Raw genomic sequence first — 27,855 nt, 5'->3', positions numbered from 1 at the left:
GATCAAACAATCGGTAGAAGTCGCCAAAGAGATCTTCACGAGTTGATAAGGAGCCCGGGTGGGGATACAAGATCATCGATCTAGGTAGGGTTCCCACAAGGGTGAGCTAAGCTCAGGTTTTCTTTCAAAATCAAGTCTAATCTCAGATCTGAGCCAACTAGGCTATTTATAGGTGGGGGCGAAGAGTTAAGTTACATGCTGAAAAGTGCTGTTGTGCTGAAGTTCGCGGTGGCGGAAGTTCCGGCCATCTTGGGCGGAAGTTCCGGTCAGGGGCGGAAGTTCCGGTCCTGGGGGCCGGAAGTTCCGGCCAGGCCGGAAGTTCCGGCCAAGTTCCGAAAGTCGTCCATTTCCTTGCAGTAACATCCAGGGGCCTTTTCGTGGACTTTCGGAGCTTGGGCGGAACTTGGGCGGAAGTTCCGACCGGGCGGAAGTTCCGGTCCCTCGGGGCGGAAGTTCCGGTCCGATGCTTTTTCCTGCGCGCTGGAGGGCATCTTGGGGGCATCTTGGAGGAATCTGGCCGGAAGTTCCGGTCCTGGGGGGCGGAAGTTCCGGCCTGTGCGCTGTAGCTCCGTCTTCATCGTTTCCAGCTCTCTCTCCAACGTCTTGGTCTCCATGGCTTGTGTCTTGGTCGATGTACCTGATTGAACATAGGGTATTTGCATGAAGTAGCAAGCCATCCAAGGGGGTGTCAAAGTCATAGGTGGAGAGGAGCGAATTCACCTCTTGGCGTAGTGCTTGGGCTCGAGCTCGTGTCATTGGACCACGAGGAGGGCTTGTCGGTCTTGATGTAGTGTCGACCTTGGGTGGGGCTGCATCACTTGTCTTTGGTGTTGATCTGCAATTCCCCCACCTTCCCACCGCTCTTAGTGCCAAATTTTCCACGAATTCGAAGATTTTCGGACCGGAAGTTCCGCCCCTCAGGACCGGAAGTTCCGCCTGGCCGAAATTTTGACAGCATTCTTCGTTTTTCGTTTTGGCACTAACCCCTTGTGTTTGGACTTCATTGTGTGTGCCATTTCAGCTACCACTAAGCTTCCGCAACATCAACTACGACGACGGCACCCCGAGGATCCAAGCGGTTCATTTGACACCTTCCACCATAGCAAGTTCAACATCGTCGGCCACCGTCATCAAGTGGTATAACTTGCCCCCTAACTTGTAGCCTTAGCTTCCTTTGCGTACCTTTCCTATCAAGAGTGGCTTTCTAGTGTTGCGAAGCATTGCGCAAGCGTCCCGACCGTGAGGGTGTGCGTGTGTTGAGCAAAGCTACGAAGCAAGCTCGTGTGAAAAGATAGGCAAAAGAAGAGTAACATACTTACATAGATAGTGAGAAAAAGAAAGCTTCAAAGCATACAAAAAAAAAGAGAAAAAGAAAAAGAAAAAGAGTGTGAGTGACACCTATACACGAAAGAGTCCAAAGCTTATAAGCAAAAGAGAGAAAAGAGAAGAGAGGCGTCTTGCGCAAATCTTGTTGCTTCTCAATTTTGCAACCAAGCCACGGTCTCTCTTGCGTTAGCGTGACACCGAGCTAGTAGTCTTCGTTAGGACCAATTTTGTTCGTGCTCATTTTCCGTCGCGCTAACCCCATTTTGTCCCACGTGTGTGTTCCACCTTGTGTATGCCTTTTGTGATCACCGCCTTTGACTTGTGACTTTTGGATCTTACCCACTTTTGACAATAGACTTTTCGTTTGGTTCTTCCATTTGGCTTTCCACATCCATACCTAACACCATATAGAGTTTTGTTTTGTGTGTGTGCATACATATCGGTTGTTCCTCGACTTGAAACACCTTTTCGATTTTGGTTTGCAAGTTTTGACACTTTTGGTAGTCTTTCCTAACCACCCACCACATAGTTCTTGTTTTAGTTGTAACCATGTTGATGCGGGGTGGCTTTTGGACACCTCCGCTTCAAGACCGACAAGTGCATCCCCGCCTATCGTCGACGCTACACCATGGCCAAGGAGTCCCCCAAGTGGACCAACAACACAAAACCCCGCCATATACGTCAAGGTGAACTCCTTCCTCTCTATGGTCGATCTCAACACCAACTTGAATGGCATGCTACCTCATGCCTATCATGATGTCTATAGGTGCCGACGTCTACAAGGACCAAGAGAGAAGGAACCCCCATGGTGCATGGAAGAAGGAAGAAGAAGAAGGGAAGAAGAGGAGAAGGAAGATGAAGAAGAGGAGGGAGGAACAAAGCCGCCGGTCAGAGGCCGGTCGACCGGGCCACGACCGGACAGGCCGGCGCAGAGCCCGGTCAGACCGGGCCACAGACCGGGCGCACCCAGCATCGCACCGGAAGCCAACCGGACGGAATCTGCGAGGATTCCGGTTTGCGGCCGGTCGACCGGACCAGTGACCGGACCACCCGGTCCACAGCCCGGTCTGACCGGCCCCAAACCGGATCCGTCGGGTTTGACCCAACCACTTGTACCTTTTCGACCCAGGTCGCCTTGTATGCCTATATAAGACCCCAGCTCGCCCCCATAGCTGGTTAGACAAGATTTAGGCTTAAACATGACTTTGAGCTTTGTCTCCCTAGGGTTTCATCCCCTTTGTATCAAGGCACCCCATGTTGGATGATTGGATCTATGTGAGTGAGATTCTAGTGTAGCCCACTCTCTCTCCCTCAACTACCTCCATCCTCAACACCGATCTCTCACTCCGGGATTCTACCTCGAGTCTCTCCCGTGGTGATTCTATTGGCGTGGTCCATCGAGCCACGAGGGTAAGTATCGATTGTATCGGGTTGGTGTGCGTTGTGTTCTTCGCGTTCTTCGTGTTCTTCCGCCTCTCCCTCTCTTTCCCCCTTTGATTCTTGGGTCATTCGCAAGATCGGGCCACACACGGGGTCTTAGACCACATCATATGGTATCAGCAGCCTTTGGTTTCCGCGAATTTGACCCCCCACCCACCCAATTTCGTCTCTAAAAATTTTCCAAAAAATTCCCCAAAAAAAAAAATAGCCCTAAAGTGCCTTTGGATGGATCTGCAATTTGGTTGCGTTTTGAGTGGTTTTGGTCCATGGATTTGGTGTTGAGGTGCTTGATCTACTATTTCCCCCACTTTCTAGCCCCCAATTCCATCGTTTCCTTCGATTTGGGTCGATTTGGCTTGGTTTGCCTCAAGAACAGGAGAGAGAAAAACTGTGCCCCGCGAAATCCGGTCGACCGGGCGCCAACCGGGCCAGTGACCGGACAGCCTGGCGCCAGGGCCGGTCAACCGGCCGCCAGACCGGGCGCCAACCGGGCGCCAACCGGGCGCCAACCGGGCCAGAGCCTGGTCAACCGGGCTGTAGACCGGGCAGGCCGGTCCAGGGCCTGGTCAACCGGGCGCCAACCGGGCGCCACCTCCACCACCACCTCCGCCAACCACCGCCACCCTCTCCGCCGCCGGCAACCACCGCCACCCTCCCCAAACCACCGGCAAACATCACGCGGCCCCATAACCTCCGCCGCAACCGCAAGGGCATCGACACCACCCACCACCGGCATACCACCGCCACCACCGCCGAGCTACTTTGACCCATTTCTTCCGCTAACTTGTGTTTGCTTGTTCCGGTTTGAGTGCCTTGTTTGTGAAACTAACCCGCAGCTCAGAAGCAAGCGACGACATCCTCGGCACTCCGGACTTGCAAACGTACTCTTGACACCACCGCCGTCATCGCAAGTTGCGTGTTCATCACCGCCTAACATCTTAGGTATAACTTGCATTACCCTTGTAACCCCTCTTCTTTTGCGATCTATCCTATCGAGCATTGCTTATCTAGTGTTGCGAGACATTGCACGTGGCCCCGATTGTGAGGTGTGTGTGTAGTGTGGAGTCAAGCTTCTAAGCAAAACTCGTGTGGCAAGATAGCAAAAGCGAGCTAACGCTAACATAGAGCGAGAAAAAGCCGCCAAAACACAAAAAGAGTGCAAGTGCACCATAGAGCAAAAGTGTGCGAGTGCCATCATACATACATATACACAAAGAGTGTAAGTGCCACCAAATACAAAAAGAGGAAAAAGCTTTTAAGCAAAAGAGAGAAAAGAGAAGAGAGGCCGCGTGTGAATCTTGTTGTCTCTTCGTTTGCAACCAAAGCTTTGCCTCTCCTTGTGTTAGTGTGACACCGAGCCACCCTTGCTTTCGGGCTTCATACACTTTTCCGCTCATTCCTTGGTCGCACTAACCCCGCTTATCTCGTGTGTGAGTTCCATACCTTTTCCGTGTTTATAGTGATCATCGCTTTGACATTTGAGTTTTTGGACTTCACCCACTCTTGACAATACACTTGATTTCGGATTTCATCTTTTGGCTTTCCACCATACTCACCTAACACCATATTTGCTAGCTTTTGCGTGTGTCTTTGTGTGAGTACCCGATACAATTGTTCTAACTTTCGGCTTTGTTGGATCACCCCAATCTTGTCATACCACGGTAAGATTGCGAGGTAGTGTTCTTCCACTAACATACACCATATAGATCTTGTCGTGCTAACATGGATAGCGAAGAAGAGGATACGGAGGACTACATGGAGCACTTCGAGGAGGATACCTCTTCAAGCACCGCGGATGTGGAGGAACATGTGGAGCTCTACACCGACTATGGCTCCGCGAGCGACGCCAACATATCCGACGTCGAGGAGCTCTACACCGACTATGGCTCCGCGAGCGTCGCCAACATGGACGACTTGGTGGAGCACCACCTTGAGGACGACATCGACGAGCTCTACATCGACAATGGCTCGTCAAGAAAGGACGTCATGGTGGAGCACCGCCACGACTACGACATCGACACCATGGCGGAGCCTCACCTCGACTCCACCTTGAACAACGCCGAGGCGCCCACATACCCATACTTGGCCAATGGAGCTACATATGAAGATAGAGGACCTCCACGATGGCATCATCATGTGGATCATCAAGAGCGTCCCCAACATGTTCGGCCTCGACACACTTCTCCGAGCTCCACAAGGCGCCATCATGAGAGTGCTTATGCACAAGATCATCGACATCAAGTACATCATATGGAGCATCAAGAGCGTCCCCAACATGATCGACATCGACACGCTTCTCCGAGCTCCTCAAGGCACCGCAAGCAACATGCCAAGTCGCATGAGCCATCATCTAGGCATGGCAAGGACCGTCATCGACTCACACCATCTCATGATCGTCATCGACCACCACCACCGCATGGTCTACATCGACATCCGTCCACACATGATCTTCGACGACACCACTCAAGCCATGGTGATGATGCACGAAGACGAAATCCTCGACATGAAGACGACATACACCATCATAGGGTGTCCACCACTACAAGGACGGCAAGTGCACATCGCGCATACCTTCCTCATGAGGCGACTTCTACCTCTTGTGCCACCACCACAATGGCCCCTACCTCGTCATACGCCTATGGACTCCGATGCTACAAGTGCAAGCAACAAGGCCACCCTCCACGGGAATGTCCCAATCTCCTATGTGAGGTGTGCAAGGCAAAGGGTCACATGGCATGGCAATGCACAACGCCAAGCGCCAAGAAGCTCTACTTCAACGAGCTCAATGCACAAGTCTCCAAGATGCCACCACTTGAGGACGACTTAGGAGGCGAGGGAGTTGAGATGGTTGAGCATGGGAATTTCCCTTCAACCAAGGAGGCGCATGGAGATGAGGAAGTCGAGCCTACTCCCCTATGCTTCATTGATGAGTTGGTACCAACCCCATGTGAGCATGAGAGCCACTTAGCCCACTTGAGCGAGAGTGATAGTGAGTTGAGTGACTTCCACCCCATATGTGAGTTTGAGTGCTTCCATTTGGAGGACATGAGTGATACACAAAGTGAGTTGAGAGAGGTAGATGATAGGTCCATGGAGGACATCGCATTTGCTAACACATTAACCTCTCCCTCGTTTGTGTCTTCTTATGTTGCACTAGGTTCCACGGAGGATGAGTTCCCGCTCATGGAGACGATGTACATGGTGCATGAAGACGATTATATCTCACCATGCTTGCTCCAAGATGGACATGTCGACCACATGGATCCTCCTACTTCCACAACACCTACTTCACATGAGTCGACCTACAAAGGTAACAACATAGGTGTTGATGATGCCATGATCCCACTAGTGGACATGATGACTTATGAGTGCATGCATGATCTTGATGATACAATTGCTACATCACATGCTACTTTCATTTTCCCATGCGATGCTTTGCTTGACAACATTGTTGATCATGTGGAAGTGAATGCTTGTGATACCATGACCATGCCATGCTATGAGAGCTTCAATTTTTCCACCATTGCTTGCAATATGTCGACCACTTGCTCTTTACCATATATTGCTTGCAATGATAATGACAAGGATGACATTAGCTTCCGCATGCTTTGCCCCAAATGTTTACACTCTTCCATGATCCTTGCATCCAAGATTGCGAACAATTGCTCTTTCTTATGCTTGATATGCAAGAATGCTTATTTCATTGTCCATGAGATGGCCCCCATAGCCTTCTCTATTTTTGATGATCATGAGTTACCACATGCCATGAATGCACCTTCTTGCCATATGCACCATCGCCATGCATTTCATACTATATTTATTGACACTAATGGTGATGTGCACAAGACATGGAACATCATGATGGATGATGTCTTCATCTACCATGCACACACGCTTTTTGTCTTGTTTCTTCCATGTGTAGGTGCACGGACGACCACTTCCACCGCTACGGAGCATGAGCTCACAAAACGCGCCATTGAGAGCTACCCCAACAAGTACCTAACCCGCGGGAATCACACCAAAGGGTATGTCCCCAAAAACTTTCGCCCTCTTTTGCCATGTCTTGACGAGTTTCCGGTTTGGTCCATTTCCTCGTCACCTCTTTTGCTTCTTTTGCAACATATCTTGACATATTTTGTTGGCACAATGGTTGTTGTATGTATTGATGATATCATCATACACTCCGAGAATCTCAAGGATCATGTCATACATGTGAGAGACACCTTATGCATCTTGTGCCACATGTCACTCATAAAGTTGCGCTTCTTTGGATTTCTCATTTCATCTTTGGCATTTGCAATGGATTCTTTCACACTTGAGGACACTCATACTCGGCTCAAGCCAACCATACTCTCCCAAGTTCGAAGTCTCCATCGCTTTGCCATTGCACATAACAATTTTGCCCCAAATTTTGCCGCCGATACTTGCCTTTTGTTTGTTCCATTTGCTTGGGACAAGGCTACACCACACATTTTTGACACCATACAACTCTTACATGCAAAAATTTTTGTCCCACCACATTTTGGATACATTGACACTCTTTTGATCACCATTTTTGCCCAATGCCTCTTGGAGAAACGACTTGATGCTTCGTATTTGATTGAGAGCCTCTTGTTCGCCGGTCACCAAATTGGCATCCACAAGCTTTCCTTTTGCAAGTTGCTTTTCCCCTTGTTCTTCTTCGACCAAGACTTGGCCCCTCCACCACTACATGGGAGACCCGTTATGGACTACAACAAAGACGCCTGCACTACGACGAGCTTCCCTAAGGACACAAGGGCACCTATACAAGTCCTTCCCGTCTACCTCATCGGTGAGGAGGAGCAAGAGTCGAGGACGACTCTTCCCCAAGGGGGGGGAGATGATGCGGGGTGGCTTTTGGACACCTCCGCTTCAAGACCGACAAGTGCATCCCCGCCTATCGTCGACGCTACACCATGGCCAAGGAGTCCCCCAAGTGGACCAACAACACAAAACCCCGCCATATACGTCAAGGTGAACTCCTTCCTCTCTATGGTCGATCTCAACACCAACTTGAATGGCATGCTACCTCATGCCTATCATGATGTCTATAGGTGCCGACGTCTACAAGGACCAAGAGAGAAGGAACCCCCATGGTGCATGGAAGAAGGAAGAAGAAGAAGGGAAGAAGAGGAGAAGGAAGATGAAGAAGAGGAGGGAGGAACAGGCCGCCCAGTCCAGAGGCCGGTCAGACCGGGCCACAGACCGGACAGGCCGGCGCAGAGCCCGGACAGACCGGGCCACAGACCGGGCGCACCCAGCATCGCACCGGAAGCCAACCGGACGGAATCTGCGAGGATTCCGGTTTGCGGCCGGTCGACCGGACCAGTGACCGGACCACCCGGTCCACAGCCCGGTCTGACCGGCCCCAAACCGGATCCGTCGGGTTTGACCCAACCACTTGTACCTTTTCGACCCAGGTCGCCTTGTATGCCTATATAAGACCCCAGCTCGCCCCCATAGCTGGTTAGACAAGATTTAGGCTTAAACATGACTTTGAGCTTTGTCTCCCTAGGGTTTCATCCCCTTTGTATCAAGGCACCCCATGTTGGATGATTGGATCTATGTGAGTGAGATTCTAGTGTAGCCCACTCTCTCTCCCTCAACTACCTCCATCCTCAACACCGATCTCTCACTCCGGGATTATACCTCGAGTCTCTCCCGTGGTGATTCTATTGGCGTGGTCCATCGAGCCACGAGGGTAAGTATCGATTGTATCGGGTTGGTGTGCGTTGTGTTCTTCGCGTTCTTCGTGTTCTTCCGCCTCTCCCTCTCTTTCCCCCTTTGATTCTTGGGTCATTCGCAAGATCGGGCCACACACGGGGTCTTAGACCACATCACATGTCTAGTGGAGAAGGGAATCAACTACCGATGACGCGGCACCAACATTGGATAGCTACTCAAGCCGTCCACGCCAAGCTCAATCAATTTGAAGCCATGCTCAAGGATACCAACGCCCGCTATGAAGAAAGAGCTCAAGTGCAAAGGATTGACCTCAACAATCAAGTTCAAGAACTAAATGAGAAGATCGACACTCAAGGCAATGAGTTGAAGGCAACACTCGCCATACAAGGTCAAGAAACAAGAGAAATGAAGACGGCGTTGGACAACATGCTCCATACACTCAACCGTCAAGAAGATAGAAGACACCATTCAAGGTCTTCGCGCTCTCATAGCTCAAGGTCACGAGCTCCTACATCGTCGCATCATGATTCCAATCAAGACCCACGCCACCATAATGTGGATGCTCAAGTGCTTCAACAACAAGCTCAAGAAGCGGAGCAAGCACGACTTCGACTTGTCCAAGAACGTCTACGCCTTGAAGAAGAACGCCTTCAACAAGAACATCTCCATGCTCAATTCCAAGAGGAACAACAACGTCTTCGTCATGATCAAGATCTCCTTCATGCACGTGAGCAAGAAAGGCTCCGCCAAGAGCAAGAGGCATGTCATCATCAAGGGCAACCTCGCCCATCTCAAGTGGCCAATGCTCAAAGGCACAACCATAATGCCGAACAAGAAGTGAACCAAGACCGCCGCATCATCAATGTTGATCAACCTCCTCGTGATAGGGCACCACGCCGTCAAGGTCAAGGCAACCGTCGTCATCATGATGATCGCCCTCATGGTAGAAGACCACCTCATCAATCACGAGATGTTGAGATGGAGGAAGACTCAAGTCATCACCAAGCATCAAGTGAAGAAAGTGTCAGGCCTCATCAACGCCACAACAATGATGATCATGATGAAGGTCATGGAAGACCACCTCCTCCTCAACAACATAGAAACAACAATGAAGATGCTCAAGGTCCACAACCTCAACCTCAACAACGTCAAGACCATGGTGAAGCAAGACCACCTCCTCGACGCAATGAGGAAGAAATCTTTGGGAAGCTAAAATTCACCATGCCCAAGTTCCAAGGAGAGGAAGATTGATTGGTCTAAGACCCCGATTGTGGCCCGATCTCGCGAATGACCCAAGAATCAAAGGGGGAAAGAGGGGGAGAGGCGGAAGAACACGAAGAACACGAAGAACACACGAAGATCCACGCACACCAACCCGATACAATCGATGCTTACCCTCACGGCTCGATGGACCGTGCCAATAGAATCCGCCCGGAAGAGACTCGAGGTAGAATTCCGAGAGGAGAGACCGGTGGGGAGGACGAATCAAGGAGTGGGAGAGAGAGTGGATCCACTAGAATCTCTCACTACCAAATTCATACATCCACAAGGGTTGCCTTGATTACAGAGGGATGATACCCAAGGGAGACTAAGCTCAAAGTTAGGTTTGAGTTCTAAACAAGTCTAAGGGGTAAAAGGGGTGTCCAAGGTGCTTATATAGCGGTACAAGGCGACACGGGCTGAAAAGGTACAAAGGAAAACGTTTCGGGCCGAAAAGGCGTCTTTAGTCGTGCAGGCCGGTCAGGAGGCCGGTTGGACCGGACCTGGGACCGGGCAGTCCGGTCGGTGACCGGACCTGGGACCGGGCAGTAACCGGGCGAGGTTCTGGAGCCCCGGGATGGCGTCCGGATGGCACCGGTTGGTGGCCCGGTTGTGGACCGGGTGGCCCGGTCAGGCGGCCGGTCGACCGGATTCTGGGCCGGGTGGCCCGGTCAGGAGGCCGGTCAGACCGGATTCTGGACTGGCCGCTCGTCGTCTCTTCCTTGCGTTCTTGGGGCGACTTCGGGTCCAGCTCCGTGTACATCTTCTCGATCAGCTGTTCTTCTCCTTCCCTTGACCATGGTGTATCATCCCCTCCATGGTCTTGATGCTCCACGTACCTAATAACACAAAGGGTTTCGGCATGAGGTAGCATTCCATCCAATGGGGTATTGAGATCGAGGGTAGTGAGGAGCGAGTTCACCTTGTCATGTAGAGCTTTAGCTCGAGCCCTTGTCATTGGTCCACTTTGGGGACTTGTTGGCCTTGATGTAGTGTCGTTGGTGAGCGGGGCTACATCATCTCCCCTTCCTTGGGAGAGAGTCGTCCTCGACTCTTGATCCTCCTCATCTCCATGATGTGGGGAGAGGTCCGAGATGTTGAAAGTGTTGCTCACCAAGTACTTGGATGTCGGTATGTCGATGACGTAGGCGTTGTTGTTGATGCGCTTGAGTACCTTGAAAGGCCCATCTCCTCTTGGCTTGAGCTTGGAGTTGCGTTCTTGAGGGAACCTGATGTAGCCCCGCCTATCGTCGACGCTACACCATGGCCAAGGAGTCCCCCAAGTGGACCAACAACACAAACCCCCGCCATATATGTCAAGGTGAACTCCTTCCTCTCTATGGTCGATCTCAACACCAACTTGAATGGTATGCTACCTCATGCCTATCATCTTGATGTCTATAGGTGCCGACGTCGACAAGGACCAAGAGAGAAGGAACCACCATGGTGCATGGAAGAAGGAAGAAGAAGAAGGGAAGAAGAGGAGAAGGAAGAGGAAGAAGAGGAGGGAGGAACAGGCCGGCCAGCCCAGAGGCCGGTCAGACCGGGCCACAGACCGGACAGGCCGGCGCAGAGGCCGGTCAGACCAGGCCACAGACCGGGCGCACCCAGGCCTCGTACCGGAAGCCAACCGGACGGAATCTGCGAGGTTTCCGGTTTGCGACCGGTCGACCGGACCAGTGACCGGACCACCCGGTCCACAGCCCGGTCTGACCGGCCCCTTGACCGGATTCGTCGGGTTTGACCCACCAACTTGTACCTTTTCGACCTGTGTTGCCTTGTATGCCTATATAAGACCCCAGCTCGCCCCCATAGCTGGTTAGACAAGATTTAGGCTTAAACATGACTTTGAGCTTTGTCTCCCTAGGGTTTCATCCCCTTTGTATCAAGGCACCCCATGTTGGATGATTGGATCTATGTGAGTGAGATTCTAGTGTAGCCCACTCTCTCTCCCTCACCTACCTCCATCCTCAACACCGATCTCTCACTCCGGGATTCTACGTCGAGTCTCTCCCGTGGTGATTCTATTGGCGTGGTCCATCGAGCCACGAGGGTAAGTATCGATTGTATCGGGTTGGTGTGCGTTGTGTTCTTCGCGTTCTTCGTGTTCTTCCGCCTCTCCCTCTCTTTCCCCCTTTGATTCTTGGGTCATTCGCAAGATCGGGCCACACACGGGGTCTTAGACCTTAACATATGGTATCAGCAGCCTTTGGTTTCCGCGAATTTGACCCCCCACCCACCCAATTTCGTCTCTAAAAATTTCCCCAAAAATCCCCAAAAAATAGCCCTAATTTGCCTTTGGATGGATCTGCGATTTGGTTGCGTTTTGAGTGGTTTTGGTCGATGGATTTGGTGTTGAGGTGCTTGATCTACTATTTCCCCCACTTTCTAGCCCCCAATTCCATCGTTTTCCTTCGATTTGGGTCGATTTGGACGATTTGGCTCAAGAACACGTGCAGCCGGTTGAGAAATCCGGTCGACCGGGCTGCAGACCGGGCAGGCCGGCCCAGAACCCGGTCAACCGGCCGCCAACCGGACAGGCCGGTCCAGGAGCCGGTCAACCGGGCCCCAGACCGGGCGCCGCCACATAGCCACCACCACCGCCGACCACCGCCACTGCTCCCCATCGCCGGCAAGCACCGCCACCCTCCATCCCACGGGTAAACACCGCCGCGGCCCCACCGCCACCACCGCATCCGCAAGAGCATCGACACCACCCACCACCGGCATACCACCGCCACCACCGGCATACCACCGCCACCACCGCCGAGCTACTTTGACCCATCTTATCCGCTAACTTGTGTTTGCTTGTTCCGGTTTGAGTGCCTTGTTTGTGAAACTAACCCGCAGCTCCGAAGCAAGCGACGACATCCTCGGCACCCCGGACTTGCAACCGTACTCTTGACATCACCGCCATCCTCGCAAGTTGTGTGTTCATCACCGCCTAACATCTTAGGTATAACTTGCATCACCTTGTAACCCCTCTTCTTTTGCGATCTATCCTATCGAGCATTGCTTATCTAGTGTTGCGAGACATTGCACGTGGCCCCGATTGTGAGGTGTGTGTGTAGTGTGGAGTCAAGCTTCTAAGCAAAACTCGTGTGGCAAGATAGAAAAAGCGAGCTAACGCTAACATAGAGCGAGAAAAAGCCGCCAAAACACAAAAAGAGTGCAAGTGCACCATAGAGCAAAAGTGTGCGAGTGTCATCATACATACAAATACACAAAGAGTGCAAGTGCCACCAAATACAAAAAGAGGAAAAAGCTTTTAAGCAAAAGAGAGAAAAAGAGAAGAGAGGCCGCGTGTGAATCTTGTTGTCTCTTCGTTTGCAACCAAAGCTTTGATCTCTTCTTGTGTTAGTGTGACACCGAGCACCCTTGATTAAGGGCTTCATACACTTTTCCGCTCATTCCTTGGTCGCACTAACCCCGTTCATCTCGTGTGTGCGTTCCACATCTTTTCCGTGTTTATAGTGATCATCGCTTTGACATTTGATTTTTGGATTTCCACCACTCTTGACAATACACTTGATTTCGGATTTTGTCTTTTGGCTTTCCACCACACTCACCTAACATAATATTTGCTAGCTTTTGCGTGTGTCTTTGTGTGAGTGCCCGATACAATTGTTCTAACTCTCGGCTTGTTGGATCACCCCAATCTTGTCATACCACGGTAAGGTTGCGAGGTAGTGTTCTTCCACTAACATACACCATATAGATACCATCGTGCTAACATGGATAGCGAAGAAGAAGATACGGAGGAGTACACGGAGCACTTCGAGGAGGATACCTCCTCAAGCACCGCGTATGTGGAGGAACATGTGGAGCTCTACACCGACTATGGCTCCGCGAGCATCGCCAAAATGACCGACATCGACGAGCTCTACACCGACTATAGCTCCGAGAGCATCACCAACATGGACGACATAGACGAGCTCTACATCGACACTTGCTCAACAAGCATGGACGACATGGTGGAGCACCACCACGGCGACGACATCGACCCCACCATGCATACCGCCGATGCTCCCACATACCCCTACTTGGCCAATGGAGCTACATATGAAGATCGAGGACCTCCACGATGGCATCATCATGTGGATCATCAAGAGCGTCCCCAACATATTCGGCATCGACACACTTCTCCAAGCTCCACAAGGCGCCATCATGAGAGTGCCTATGCACAAGATCATCGACATCACGGTCATCATATGGAGCATCAAGAGCGCCCCCAACATGAGCCATCACCTAGGCATGGCAAGGACCGTCATCGACTCACACCATCTCATGATCGTCGTCGACCACCACCACCTCATGGTCTACATCGACATCCTTCCACACATGATCTTCGACGACACCACTCAAGACATGGTGATGAGGCAAGAAGACGAGAGCCTCGACATGAAGACCTTCCTCATAAGGCGACTTCTACCTCTTGCGCCACCACCACAATGGCCCCTACCTCGTCATATGCCTATGGACTCCGATGCTACAAGTGCAAGCAACAAGGCCACCTTCCACGGGAATGTCCCAATCTCCTATGTGAGGTGTGCAAGGCCAAGGGTCACGTGGCATGGCAATGCACAACGCCAAGCGCCAAGAAGCTCTACTTCGACGAGCTCAATGCACAAGTCTTGTGGTGACCCTGCATACCACTGCATGTTGTAGTATGCCAGTCGTTGATATAACATTCACGAAGTACCATTCCGCAAATATTACATCCCTCAGAGTAGTACAACAGAACATAGCAGGGTCCATAACTCATTCATACATTATTTCAAACCAAATGTACATGTCATCTTGGAGCTCCTCCTGGGGTCCAAAGAGGTTTACTCCTGGGTTCGAGGTGAACCCAACTTAGCTTACAATATAAGAGTTTCACTAGACTTAACATTTATTCTCTCGAGCAGCTAAGTATTAAGAGTTCGCGCTGCTCGGCTTCTACTACTAATGCTGGGTACTTCTAGGCTTGGTCTCCTCCGGAAGCCTCCCCGGTTCCGTAGACTATGAGGTAGTCTACACCTTCAATACCTCCAGAGAGGTCTGGTTCTTCATAGCCGATGAAGTCGGCTCCTTCAGGGTTGTTGTTGTCCTCCTCCAGATGATTCAGACAGTCTAAGCAGGGGATTTAAGAGTGGTATGAGTACGAGCGTACTCAACAAGTTCATATTAGGAAAGAGGTGTTTAATGCACTAACTACGGTACTGCAGGAAAGTCCGATACCATGCAGGTTTTTATAACCATTTCTTCAAAAGGTTGTTTTTATTCGTAAGAACTATGTCCGTCGGCCTTCACCGGTTGACTAGAACTTCATGGAGTTCCTTTCCCAGCGTTCGCGATTCCAAATCCCGGAACAAGGAGGATCGGTCACGATTCGTTACACTCTGCAGAGGTGTGTTGCTTTACCCATAAGAGATCTTAACCTTGGTGCCAACCGGGCAGCTTTCCCGTCCACACTTCCTTTGGTGTGAGGCCCGGTATAAGGTCCTAGTCAATCATGTTCCTCCGCTACCTCGAACACCCACCCTTTGTTGCATACCCCGACCCTGGGTCCTCGTCGGTCCCATTATTCCCACTCACGGGTGGACCCCGACCACGACAACAGTTTGGGATCGAACCAAACTCCTTCGCCGGTAGCTGCAACCCATCATAGACCGCAATACCGTGGGGAACTTAAGGCTTCCCCAGCCTACCGCTTGTTCTTCGAGCGACAAGTGTCTACGGACTATGCCGTGGGGACTTAAGGCTTCCCCAGCCTACCGCTTGCCCTGACAGAAACAAGTGTCTACGGTAAAGCGCATCCGTTGATGAACGAGAGGTGGAAACACTTTTGACTACTCCGTCCCACTCCAGATCTTATGGTTAACACGGATATTACGGCACAAGAATCACTGGACGACAATTGTTGTTTAATCCTAGATGGATATAAACCCTTGCAATGGAACCTCCACCATATCAACACAACCCATGGTTCCATTGCCCACCACATAGTCATATTCATAGTTATGAAAATAGTGGTTTTGTCTTTTTATGCAATAGTGATAAACATAGTACTTTGCAAGTAATTTGGTAAAAATACTCAAATGACATGAGCAAGCGATGAACTTGCCTGAATACTGCAAAGTGTTGCAGTTGGATGGTATGGACTGACCCTTGTCCTCTTGTTCTGAAAAATAGCATCATTGTCCGATAAGGGCAATGGTTAAAGAAGCAATTATGCATGATTCCAGTTTTAGGGTTTGTTCCCCCCTTTCCCGGTGTTAATTATTTTTAGGTAGAAGGTTTATACTAAGAATAATTTGGGGATACTTGTTTATGGAAAAATACAACCTTGAAATGTTGTCAAGGTGTTTTTAAAGTCCAAATTTATTAATGGACTTAATTTTTTATTATAGAAAATAATATGTGTGATTAAATTGATTAATTAAATCATCATATTAAGATTTATTCTTGATTATCTTCAAAAATTCTCTTTCATATTTTATTTAGATAGGGAATTTTATGCTGATCAATTATCATATTTTTAATTATTTTTTTAGAGCTAGGAAACATTTATTGTGTATTTTCAAAGTTTCTGCATTTATAAAAGATTGTGAAATGGCAAAAATGCCCCTGGGCCCACCTGTCGGTGTAACCCAGTGGGGTTAGGTCGACCGACCCACCTGGTCCGGCTCGACCAGCCTCACTCTCTCTCTCTCTCTCTCTCGCACGCGTGCTCGAACCCTAACCCTAATCCCCCTTTGGCGATTCGCGTCGCTACCGCCGTCGCCGCTCGATTCCGGCGAGCTCCGCCGGAACCGGCCCCCGCCATGATGCGCAATCGACGCGCCTCACGACGGCGGTCCTCTTCATCCGCGTCGATCTGGAGCGGTGCTGCTCCAGCTCGTCTTCGACCTCCCTGGCGGCGGCTAGGGTTACGGGATCGTGGTGATCCCGCTGCTCACTGGGCTCCAGGCGCGGTGACGCCGCCGTGGGCCTCGCCACGGTGGTGTGGGGCGTTACGGCGCTTGTCGGCGCATGGCCTGGCCTGGCCAGGTGCTACCGAGCACTCGGCGCGCGCCGCCGTGGCCGCCATGGCCGCATCTGCTCGTCTGCTTGCCCCAGGTATGTGCGCCACCTCCTGCTCTCTCTTCTTTGCCTGTTCTACTCCTTCCCTTCCTCTTCTCCGTCTAGCTCGATCTCGGCTTGCCGTGCCTCATAGAGGTGCGGCCATGCCGTGATGCTGCTGCTGTTCTGCTAGTGCAGTTTTGCTGCTGCTACCCCACTTGGGTTGCTGTACTAGCTGTTGTGCTAGCCCTACTGCTTGTGCAGTGTTGCTGTGCTGCTGTTCTTGCTCAGTTGCTTGCTGATGCGACTTATAAATTATTGCTCCTGAGCATGATGTGGTGCTCTGTGTGATCTAGTGATTCCTGCAGATTCTCTGTATAAAATCCCTTTCCTGTATGTGTCATAGATTGCTCCTGGCTTGATCATCCTGTGATGATCTTTGCCTTTGGCAAGTGCCAGTGCTCTGGACATAATTATGGATTTCTATTCATTTATCTGTGATGCAATTGTTCAATTAATTTGATTCATACTTGATGCCAGTAATACCTTAGCATGCCCTGGCATGCTCTAGCAGGCTCCTGATGATCATATGATCATCAGTTGCTTGCAAGAACTGCTGTGTTGTGTCTGTGTCTCATGCCACACAACCTGTGATGTGTGTATGTCACACAGGTTTGCTCTGGTGTGTGCTGATGCTGATTTAAACAACTGCTGTTGCTTGCAGTGGTTCATTGGATCATTGCAAAGCCCTGGTGCTTTGATTTATTTGCTTTGTTCACTTATCTGTGTTGCCTGAATTTTTCTGAAGTGGATAAGTGATGTGAGCTGCTCTGCAGTTGTGATCATCTAATTAATTGTGTTAGGGCTAGATGGATGCCAACCTTCAGTTGTGTACCCTAGCCCTTTACTAAGTCCAATTGGATAATGAGGTATAGGTTCTTGTACTGGCTTAGGGTTGAGGTGGCCCTGGCAGCACCTGTGTTGCTGTCCTGGTTGCTCCCCTATCTGTGATTTGCCATGGCTTGTGTGGGCTGACTAGAATTGAATAGCTGTTCACTGGCTTTATCCAGTCTTGGACTTCCAGTGACCTATTGGTGTTGACAAAATATATAGACAGGTAATTGTCTATAATCTGATGGCTTAGCTAGCTGTAGGTGCTTAGTGAGTGGTTTAGACTAGCTATGGTTTCATTCTTGGCTGGATTCCTCTAGTTATGCATGGATTGGCATAACTGTTGTTCCCATAGGATGTTTACCTAGTGGTCTTACCCATCTATGCTTGCACCAAATGGCCTGGTAGCCAGATGATGATACACACAGGGTATTCTACCCTTCTGTGCTTCAGTGTTGCATTGTATGCTTAATTATGAGCAAGATATGATCTTGCTCAGGCTTTTGTGTGGTATACCTCACTCCAGCTCCTAGATTGTTTGTTGTGTAGAGGATTGCTTCTGGGTTGCCCTTGTGAATGATTTACTTGCCCTGCTCCTCCTGGTGATCTTGTTTTGATTCAATGGTGAGATTGAGCAAATGGAACAGCACTGGCTGTTCCCCTTGTTCAAGCTGTTCTTGGTGTTCTTGGTAACTTACCCCTTCAGCCGGTCGATGGATGAGCAAATGACTAGGGTTTGAGCACTGAAAAGGTTATATATGTTGCTGCTATGCTCTCCCTGGTCGACAGCTTGGCTCTGGTCACTTTGGTGACTCACTGATGCTGTGTGTGTGTTGTGCCACATGCACAAGCAGTGCCTGGTGTTGAGCATGCACACCTGATGTGTGTGCTGCTTGTGTGTCTGTGTGAACCAGATCCTGTGAACTTGGCTCTGGAGAGGATCAGCTCGGCAGACTTGATATTATCCTATATTTCCATTCTTTTTTTTAACCTGCCAAGTGGCTTTGCCACTTGGCATAATTTGTTCTTCTTTGTGATTTTGTGCAGGGATCATCCATTGAGCATAATGGACAAATACTTCATTAAATACAAGATCAAATGAGGATGACCTTGTAGAATTTAGACTAGGACTATTAACTTGTAATTTTTCTTTATTTTTCTTTCTTCTATTCTGCCTATTTATGTAATGTGTTGTAATTCATTTATTATCTCTTATGAATATTGTAATGACAATGTATATTGTGTGATGATCAATAAAGCTCAAAGTTTTCCCTAAGGAGCTTTACTTTATTATTATTTTTCATCTTGTTTATTATTAATTATTTACTTAATGAATTTCTTCAATTGAATTATTTAGGGTAATTATTGAATGTTTGAATTTGAAATTCAAATTCAACCTTGGTTTGAATTCAACCATGTCATATTATTTAGAACTCAATCATGCAAACTCTCCCCTCTCTTCTCAAAACCCTAAACTAATGAAGTGAGATACAAGTTTGTCGCACTCTCGAAACCCTAACCCTGTAAGGTGTCGGGAGAGAAACTTGTCCCCCTTCGATGCAGTTTTTGTTTAAAAGCGCGAAATTTCCCCAGAATTTACTATGCAGTGCACATCCCTTTCTAAAATCTACCCCTCGATTGGCACTAAACCTGGGACATTACAGCCTTTCCCCCTTAAAGAAAACTTCGTCCCGAAGTTGTGGTTGTAATACCTGAACAGTTCGGGGTATGTTTCCCTCAAGTCTTCTTCCTTTTCCCAGGTGGCTTCCCTCTCGGGATGATGCTTCCATTGTATCTTGCAATACTTGATCGCCTTATTTCTGAGTTGTTTCCAGCTCTCCTCGAGAATCTTGGCTGGCTTCTCGACATAGGTCAGGTCTGGTTGTAACTCAAGCTCATCATGTGATATTGGTTCATCTGGGGTCTTCAAACATTTCCGAAGTTGTGACACATGGAATACATTGTGAACTTGAGCTAGCCTTCCTGGTAGATCCAATTCAAAAGCTAAACCTCGGTTCTGACTCAGTATCTTGAAGGGTCCAATGTATCTAGGGCTCAACTTTCCTTTCACTCCGAATCTCTGTAGACCTTTCATTGGACTCACCTTAAGATATACCATATCTCCAACTTGTGGCTCCCAAGTCCTTCTCTTTTGATCTGCATAGCTCTTCTGTCGACTTTGAGCAATCTTAAGTCTATCTCTTATGATGTCAATGATGTGTTGCTTTTCCTTGACATAATCTGGGTTGAACTCCTTGCTTGATCCAGCTTCGTACCAACATATCGGTGATCTACACTTTCTTCCATACAAAGCTTCGAATGGTGCCATCTTAATACTGCTTTGATAGCTATTGTTGTATGAGAATTCTGCTAATGGTAGGTGTTCTTCCCATGATCCTCCGAAATCTAGGGCACAAGCCCTAAGCATGTCCTCTAGGATCTGGTTAGTTCTCTCGGTTTGTCCACCTGTCTGGGGATGATAGGCGGTACTATAGTCCAGCTTGGATCCTAAAGCTTCATGTAATTGCTTCCAGAATGCTGATGTGAATACGGATCCTCGATCTGACACGATCTTCTTGGGCACTCCATGTTTACTCACGATCTCTTTGATGTAAAGATCGATGAGTTTCTCTCCTTTGTCTTGCTGATTTACCGCTAAGAAGTGTGCACTTTTCGTCAACCGGTCCACGATTACCCATATCATGTCCTTCTTTTTATTGGTCATGGGTAGTCCGGTGATGAAATCCATTCCTATCTCCTCCCATTTCCATTCTGGAATAGGTAAAGGTTGTAGTTTTCCTGCCGGACTCTGATGTTCGGCCTTCACTCTTTGGCATGTATGGCATTCAGCCACATATTGTGCTATTTCTCTCTTCATGTTGTTCCACCAGAATAGCTCCTTTAGATCCATGTACATCTTTGTACTTCCCGGATGGATGGAGTATGGTGTTTGATGAGCTTCCCGGAGTATTACTTCCTTGATCTCAGCAATATCCGGAACACAAATCCTCTTCTGGAACCATAATGATCCCATCTCTCCACGGTGAAATTCTGATGGTCTTCCTTCGTCAATCCTCCTCATCTCCTCCACGATGAATGGATCATCTAGTTGGCCCATGATTATTTCATTTTTGAGGTTGACATTCATCTCATCAGCTACTTGTAAAGCGGATAGTCCTTCGTGAGCTTCTTTCTCCCAAAGTTGGATTTGGGCTTGGCTTATTTCCTTCTTCAACTCTGGTGAAATTTCTGGTTCTAGTCCGCCAGTACTCTTTCTACTCAAGGCATCTGCTACAACATTAGCCTTTCCTGGAGTATAGTTAATGGTTAGATCATAGTCCTTGATCAACTCGAGCCATCTTTTCTGCCTCATATTGAGTTCCTTTTGAGTGAAGAAGTACTTGAGACTCTTATGATCTGTATAGAGCTCACACTTTGCTCCATAAAGAAAATGTCTCCAAATCTTAAGTGCAAAAACAACTGCTGCTAATTCTAAGTCATGAGTTGGATAGTTCACTTCATGAGGTCTGAGTTGCCTCGATCCATAAGATATTACTTTTCGGTCCTGCATGAGTACACATCCCAAACCATGTTTGGATGCATCGCAGTACACGGTGTAATCCTTGCCATCTTCCGGAACTGCTAACACCGGTGCTGTGGTGAGTTTTTCTTTCAGGGTTTGAAAACTCTTCTCACACTCATCAGACCACACAAAAGGTGTGTTCTTCCTAAGCAGCTTGGTCATTGGTCCTGCTATCTTGGAGAATCCTTCAATGAATCTTCGATAGTATCCTGCCATTCCCAAGAATCCTCGGATTTCCTTGACATTCTTGGGTGCTTCCCAGTCCAAAACTGAGGCTACCTTGCTTGGGTTTACTGCTATCCCATCCTTACTAATGACATGACCAAGGAATTCTACTTGATCAAGCCAAAACTCACACTTACTGAACTTGGCGTACAGCTGGTGTTCCCTTAGTGTTTGCAACACTATCCTAAGGTGTTCAGCATGTTCAGCTTTGTCCTTGGAATAGATCAAGATATCATCGATGAACACAATGACAAACTTGTCAAGACATGGCATGAAGATCTTATTCATGAGATTCATGAATATTGCTGGGGCATTGGTTAGTCCAAAAGGTACTACGAGATACTCATGATGTCCGTATCTCGAGACAAAGGCTGTTTTCGGAACGTCTTCTTTCTTGATCTTTATCTGGTGATAACCGGATCTTAGATCAATCTTGGAAAAGACTCCCGCGCCTCTAACTTGATCAAAAAGATCTTGGATTCTAGGAAGTGGGTACTTGTTCTTGATTGTAACATTATTCAGATTTCTGTAGTCTCCGCACATCCGTCGACCTCCATCTCTCTTATCCACAAATATCACAGGTGATCCCCATGGTGAAACACTCTCCTGTATGAATCCTTTCTGTTCTAGGTCATCCAATTGTTCCTTGAGTTCCTTCAACTCTTTAGGCCCCATCTTGTATGGTGCTTTGGCAATCGGAGCTGTTCCTGGAATTAGGTCGATAGTAAATTCTATCTCCCTATCAGGTGGCATTCCAGGTAATTCCGCAGGAAACACATCCTGGAATTCATTTACTACAGGTATATCTTCTAACTTGACCTCCTTCATGCTATTCAACTTCAACTCCACTTCAATCTGAGTATGCTTATCTCCTTGATAAATGATTCTATCCCCACCTGGGCTTTTCAAGGATACTGTTTTGTGGGTACAATCTATAAGTGCGCCATTCTCCTCTAACCAGTTCATACCAAGAATGACATCAATGTCCTTCATCGGTAAAATGAACAGGTCTGCGTCAAACGCACACTTATTGATCATGATGACTTGTCCAGGTTTAGTGTGGGTTACTAATATCGTTCCCCCCCCAGAAAGTATGGTTATGGGTTTATCTAATTTATTGCATCTAATCCCATGTTTGATGATGAATTGCTGGGAAATGAAGGATGTAGTTGCACCAGTATCAAAAAGTACTTTGCCAGGATGAGTGAGTATCTGGAGCGTACCTATCACCGCCTGGTCAGAGTTTACCACCTCCTCCAGACTGGTACAGTTCAACTTGCCGAAGGGCTTCTTATTCTTCCAGTTCCCTCCGGTGTTTCCTCGATTTCCTCCTCCTCCAGATTGACCTCCTCCGGTATTCCTCTTGGGACAGTCTTTCAGCATATGTCCCTCCTGGCGACAACCAAAGCATATGATCCTTGGCTTCCTGCAATCCTTCGAGGTATGTCCTGGAGTTCCACAGCTTCGACAAATTATTTGATTTGCGGTCTGGAATGCTTGGTTCTTCCTACTACCGTAGTAGTTGCTGTTGTTATTGTTGTTGTTGTTGTTGTTGTTGTATCTTGGCTTGAAGCTCAAGTTAGTACTGGGCTTGTTGCTAATAAACCTCTTAGGCTCAAACTTGGCCTTCTTCCTCTTCTCTTCCTGCAGTTGCTTGAAGTCATCCTCCAGGGTGATGGCTGCATCCACCAACTCCTGGAACTCTGTGGCTCTCATCATTCTGAGTTGTACCTTAAACTGGGGACTTAATCCCCGCAAGAACCTCTTCTTCTTTTTATCCTCAGTATTGACCTCCTCCACGGCATACCGGGACAGTTTGGAAAACTCCCTGACATAAGTCAGGATGGCCTTGTCTTTCTGCTCGAGACTTTCAAACTCTCTACGCTTCAGTTCCACAATGCTTTCAGGGACATTGGATTCCCTGAACTTCCTCTTGAACTCTTCCCAGGTAAATACTTTCTCTGCCGGATACACGGCTACTATATTGTCCCACCATGATGCGGCAGGTCCACACAACAAGTGTGTAGCATAACGGACCTTCTCCAGGTCGTTGCAACCAACAGTATTGAGCTTTCGCTCGGTGTCCATAAGCCAGTCTTCCGCGTCCATTGGCTCGGGCGCATAAGCAAAAGATATTGGCTTGGTATTCTGGAAGTCTGACAAGGTGACTCCCTGATTCTCAGGTCTCTCAACTCTATTCTGTTGCAGCAACTCCTGGAAGAATCTATTCTGCTGCTCCAGCGTCACACGCTGTCTCTCTTCCAGCATTTGCATGTACTGGACAAAGTTCTGCTGCGTCATGGGTGGTGGTGGTGGTGGAAACTGAGCTCTGGCTGCTTCATCAGCCTCCGCCTTCTGTCTGGCCTCGCGCTCAATGCGCTGTTCTTCACTCTCCTCACCCGACGTTCCCGACATGTCCCCCTAGTTCTGCAACACAAGATGATACTCATAATTACTCCATGCGCAAGTTTTCTGAGCTCAACATTATGCACAGAACTAGTCACGCAATGGAAATCAAGAAGCAAATCCAAATCATACAAAACATATACCCTGTATATACATACATAAGTGGTCTTATTACAATACTCAAGTCCATGTGAGTATGCAAACTCACTTATCGAAGTATATGTACAAATTTATACAAATATTACAAACTATAATACACGTGGTACTTGTGTATTATAGCCACGCCTCCCTTGGTGGACTTCTAATCGGTCTTCACTCCCGGTACATTCCAGGCTTCCATCCGGTCGAACGTGTCGTCCTCCTGATAGACCCTGGAACATAAGGTCTCCCCGTTGGCTTGTAATCCGAATCCGATGATGATCCTAAGGAGAAATCAGTGTTCACAAACTGATCATTGAGTGCATCATAGTCCACCCATCGGGTGTACTCTCCTGTGGCCACACCATAAGGGTTACCAAAGCCCATACCCGACTCAACTTGGGTCGGATATCCTTCATCCACTCCTTCATTACTAGGATAGCTCTGGTTCTGGGTTGTTGCGTCATCATTCATCTCCCCACCATAATACTCAGTAGTACTATGGGTTCCAGTATCACATCCCCAACGCCAACCCCTGGAATTCTCAATAGGAGTCTCGGAACGCTGCATGTTTCCGGATTCCTCTCCGCCCTCGTATCCCCCATAGGAACTACCCAGGTAGTTCCCAGGTGTAGCAGGTGTAGTTTCACGTGCAAGTGGATCAATACTGATGTAGTCACCAGCTGAATAAACTGGTGTCTGCACCACATTCTCCATAGGTTCTTTCCCCCTACAGTCCTCCTTGGGTTCAGTGAACTCTTCTAGCATTGTATCAATTGCCCCCGTCAAATGACGGTTCAACTGAAATAACAATGATAGCAAGTTACGGCTATTGTCCATATATTTTGCCGCTTCGGCTGGTTTGCGTCTGGCGTATTTAAAATGGTCCAGCATAAGATCTTCCTCTTCCTCAAGGTGAGGAATGTGGGTGAATTCGGAACCCATAAGCTCTTTCGTCTTATGTTCCCGGATGTCTGTTATGGCTCTCATAACAGCAATATGATAGGCTGTGTTGATGGTTCGGGCTTCTCCTGCGGGCATAACTACGCTCATTCCCAAAGATTCGGGAAGTCGTAGCCCTACTCTACACTTTGCCAATACTGGTCCATCATAGAACCAGTATTTCGTCACTTGAATTTGGGGATCGCACCCCAATTCCAGTAACATGGCACGTAGGATGTCTGCAAGTCCTCCGTCGTATTCACTCAAGTTTGAAGTCTTCACTTTCACATTTCGTCCCGGGCGTGAACTTGCCATTGTTGGCTGTAGAAATAGAGAGAATATAAGATTAGTATTAATAATGCATCATAATAGAGATAATAAAGAATTATCGCACTAAAACATATGATTGTTGTATTCTCAATTGAATATACACCATATTTTTAGAGAATTCTTTACTAGTCCTATTTGACTCCTAACGTTTTCGTCCCATTTACTAGGTTCCAACCTAAGGTCAAAGCTTTTGCTCTGATACCAACTGTGGTGACCCTGCATACCACTGCATGTTGTAGTATGCCAGTCGTTGATATAACATTCACGAAGTACCATTCCGCAAATATTACATCCCTCAGAGTAGTACAACAGAACATAGCAGGGTCCATAACTCATTCATACATTATTACAAACCAAATGTACATGTCATCTTGGAGCTCCTCCTGGGGTCCAAAGAGGTTTACTCCTGGGTTCGAGGTGAACCCAACTTAGCTTACAATATAAGAGTTTCACTAGACTTAACATTTATTCTCTCGAGCAGCTAAGTATTAAGAGTTCGCGCTGCTCGGCTTCTACTACTAATGCTGGGTACTTCTAGGCTTGGTCTCCTCCGGAAGCCTCCCCGGTTCCGTAGACTATGAGGTAGTCTACACCTTCAATACCTCCAGAGAGGTCTGGTTCTTCATAGCCGATGAAGTCGGCTCCTTCAGGGTTGTTGTTGTCCTCCTCCAGATGATTCAGACAGTCTAAGCAGGGGATTTAAGAGTGGTATGAGTACGAGCGTACTCAACAAGTTCATATTAGGAAAGAGGTGTTTAATGCACTAACTACGGTACCAGACCAGAAAGTCCGATACCATGCAGGTTTTTATAACCATTTCTTCAAAAGGTTGTTTTTATTCAGAAGAACTATGTCCGTCAGCCTTCACCGGTTGACTAGAACTTCATGGAGTTCCTTTCCGGCAGCGTTCGCAGTTCCAAATCCCGGAACAAGGAGTGACTGGTCACGATTCGTTACACTCTGCAGAGGTGTGTTGCTTTACCCATAAGAGATCTTAACCTTGGTGCCAACCGGGCAGCTTTCCCGTCCACACTTCCTTTGGTGTGAGGCCCGGTATAAGGTCCTAGTCAATCATGTTCCTCCGCTACCTCGAACACCCACCCTTTGTTGCATACCCCGACCCTGGGTCCTCGTCGGTCCCATTATTCCCACTCACGGGTGGACCCCGACCACGACAACAGTTTGGGATCGAACCAAACTCCTTCGCCGGTAGCTGCAACCCATCATAGACCGCAATACCGTGGGGAACTTAAGGCTTCCCCAGCCTACCGCTTGTTCTTCGAGCGACAAGTGTCTACGGACTATGCCGTGGGGACTTAAGGCTTCCCCAGCCTACCGCTTGCCCTGACAGAAACAAGTGTCTACGGTAAAGCGCATCCGTTGATGAACGAGAGGTGGAAACACTTTTGACTACTCCGTCCCACTCCAGATCTTATGGTTAACACGGATATTACGGCACAAGAATCACTGGACGACAATTGTTGTTTAATCCTAGATGGATATAAACCCTTGCAATGGAACCTCCACCATATCAACACAACCCATGGTTCCATTGCCCACCACATAGTCATATTCATAGTTATGAAAATAGTGGTTTTGTCTTTTTATGCAATAGTGATAAACATAGTACTTTGCAAGTAATTTGGTAAAAATACTCAAATGACATGAGCAAGCGATGAACTTGCCTGAATACTGCAAAGTGTTGCAGTTGGATGGTATGGACTGACCCTTGTCCTCTTGTTCTGAAAAATAGCATCATTGTCCGATAAGGGCAATGGTTAAAGAAGCAATTATGCATGATTCCAGTTTTAGGGTTTGTTCCCCCCTTTCCCGGTGTTAATTATTTTTAGGTAGAAGGTTTATACTAAGAATAATTTGGGGATACTTGTTTAGGGAAAAATACAACCTTGAAATGTTGTCAAGGTGTTTTTAAAGTCCAAATTTATTAATGGACTTAATTTTTTATTATAGAAAATAATATGTGTGATTAAATTGATTAATTAAATCATCATATTAAGATTTATTCTTGATTATCTTCAAAAATTCTCTTTCATATTTTATTTAGATAGGGAATTTTATGCTGATCAATTATCACATTTTTAATTATTTTTTTAGAGCTAGGAAACATTTATTGTGTATTTTCAAAGTTTCTGCATTTATAAAAGATTGTGAAATGGCAAAAATGCCCCTGGGCCCACCTGTCGGTGTAACCCAGTGGGGTTAGGTCGACCGACCCACCTGGTCCGGCTCGACCAGCCTCACTCTCTCTCTCTCTCTCTCGCACGCGTGCTCGAACCCTAACCCTAATCCCCCTTTGGCGATTCGCGTCGCTACCGCCGTCGCCGCTCGATTCCGGCGAGCTCCGCCGGAACCGGCCCCCGCCATGATGCGCAATCGACGCGCCTCACGACGGCGGTCCTCTTCATCCGCGTCGATCTGGAGCGGTGCTGCTCCAGCTCGTCTTCGACCTCCCTGGCGGCGGCTAGGGTTACGGGATCGTGGTGATCCCGCTGCTCACTGGGCTCCAGGCGCGGTGACGCCGCCGTGGGCCTCGCCACGGT

This window comes from Lolium perenne, chromosome 5 (genome assembly GCF_019359855.2).
Source record: "Lolium perenne isolate Kyuss_39 chromosome 5, Kyuss_2.0, whole genome shotgun sequence".
Taxonomy (NCBI): Eukaryota; Viridiplantae; Streptophyta; class Magnoliopsida; order Poales; family Poaceae; genus Lolium; species Lolium perenne.
The sequence above is the reverse complement of the archived record's forward strand: the minus strand, read 5'-3'. Positions refer to the sequence as shown.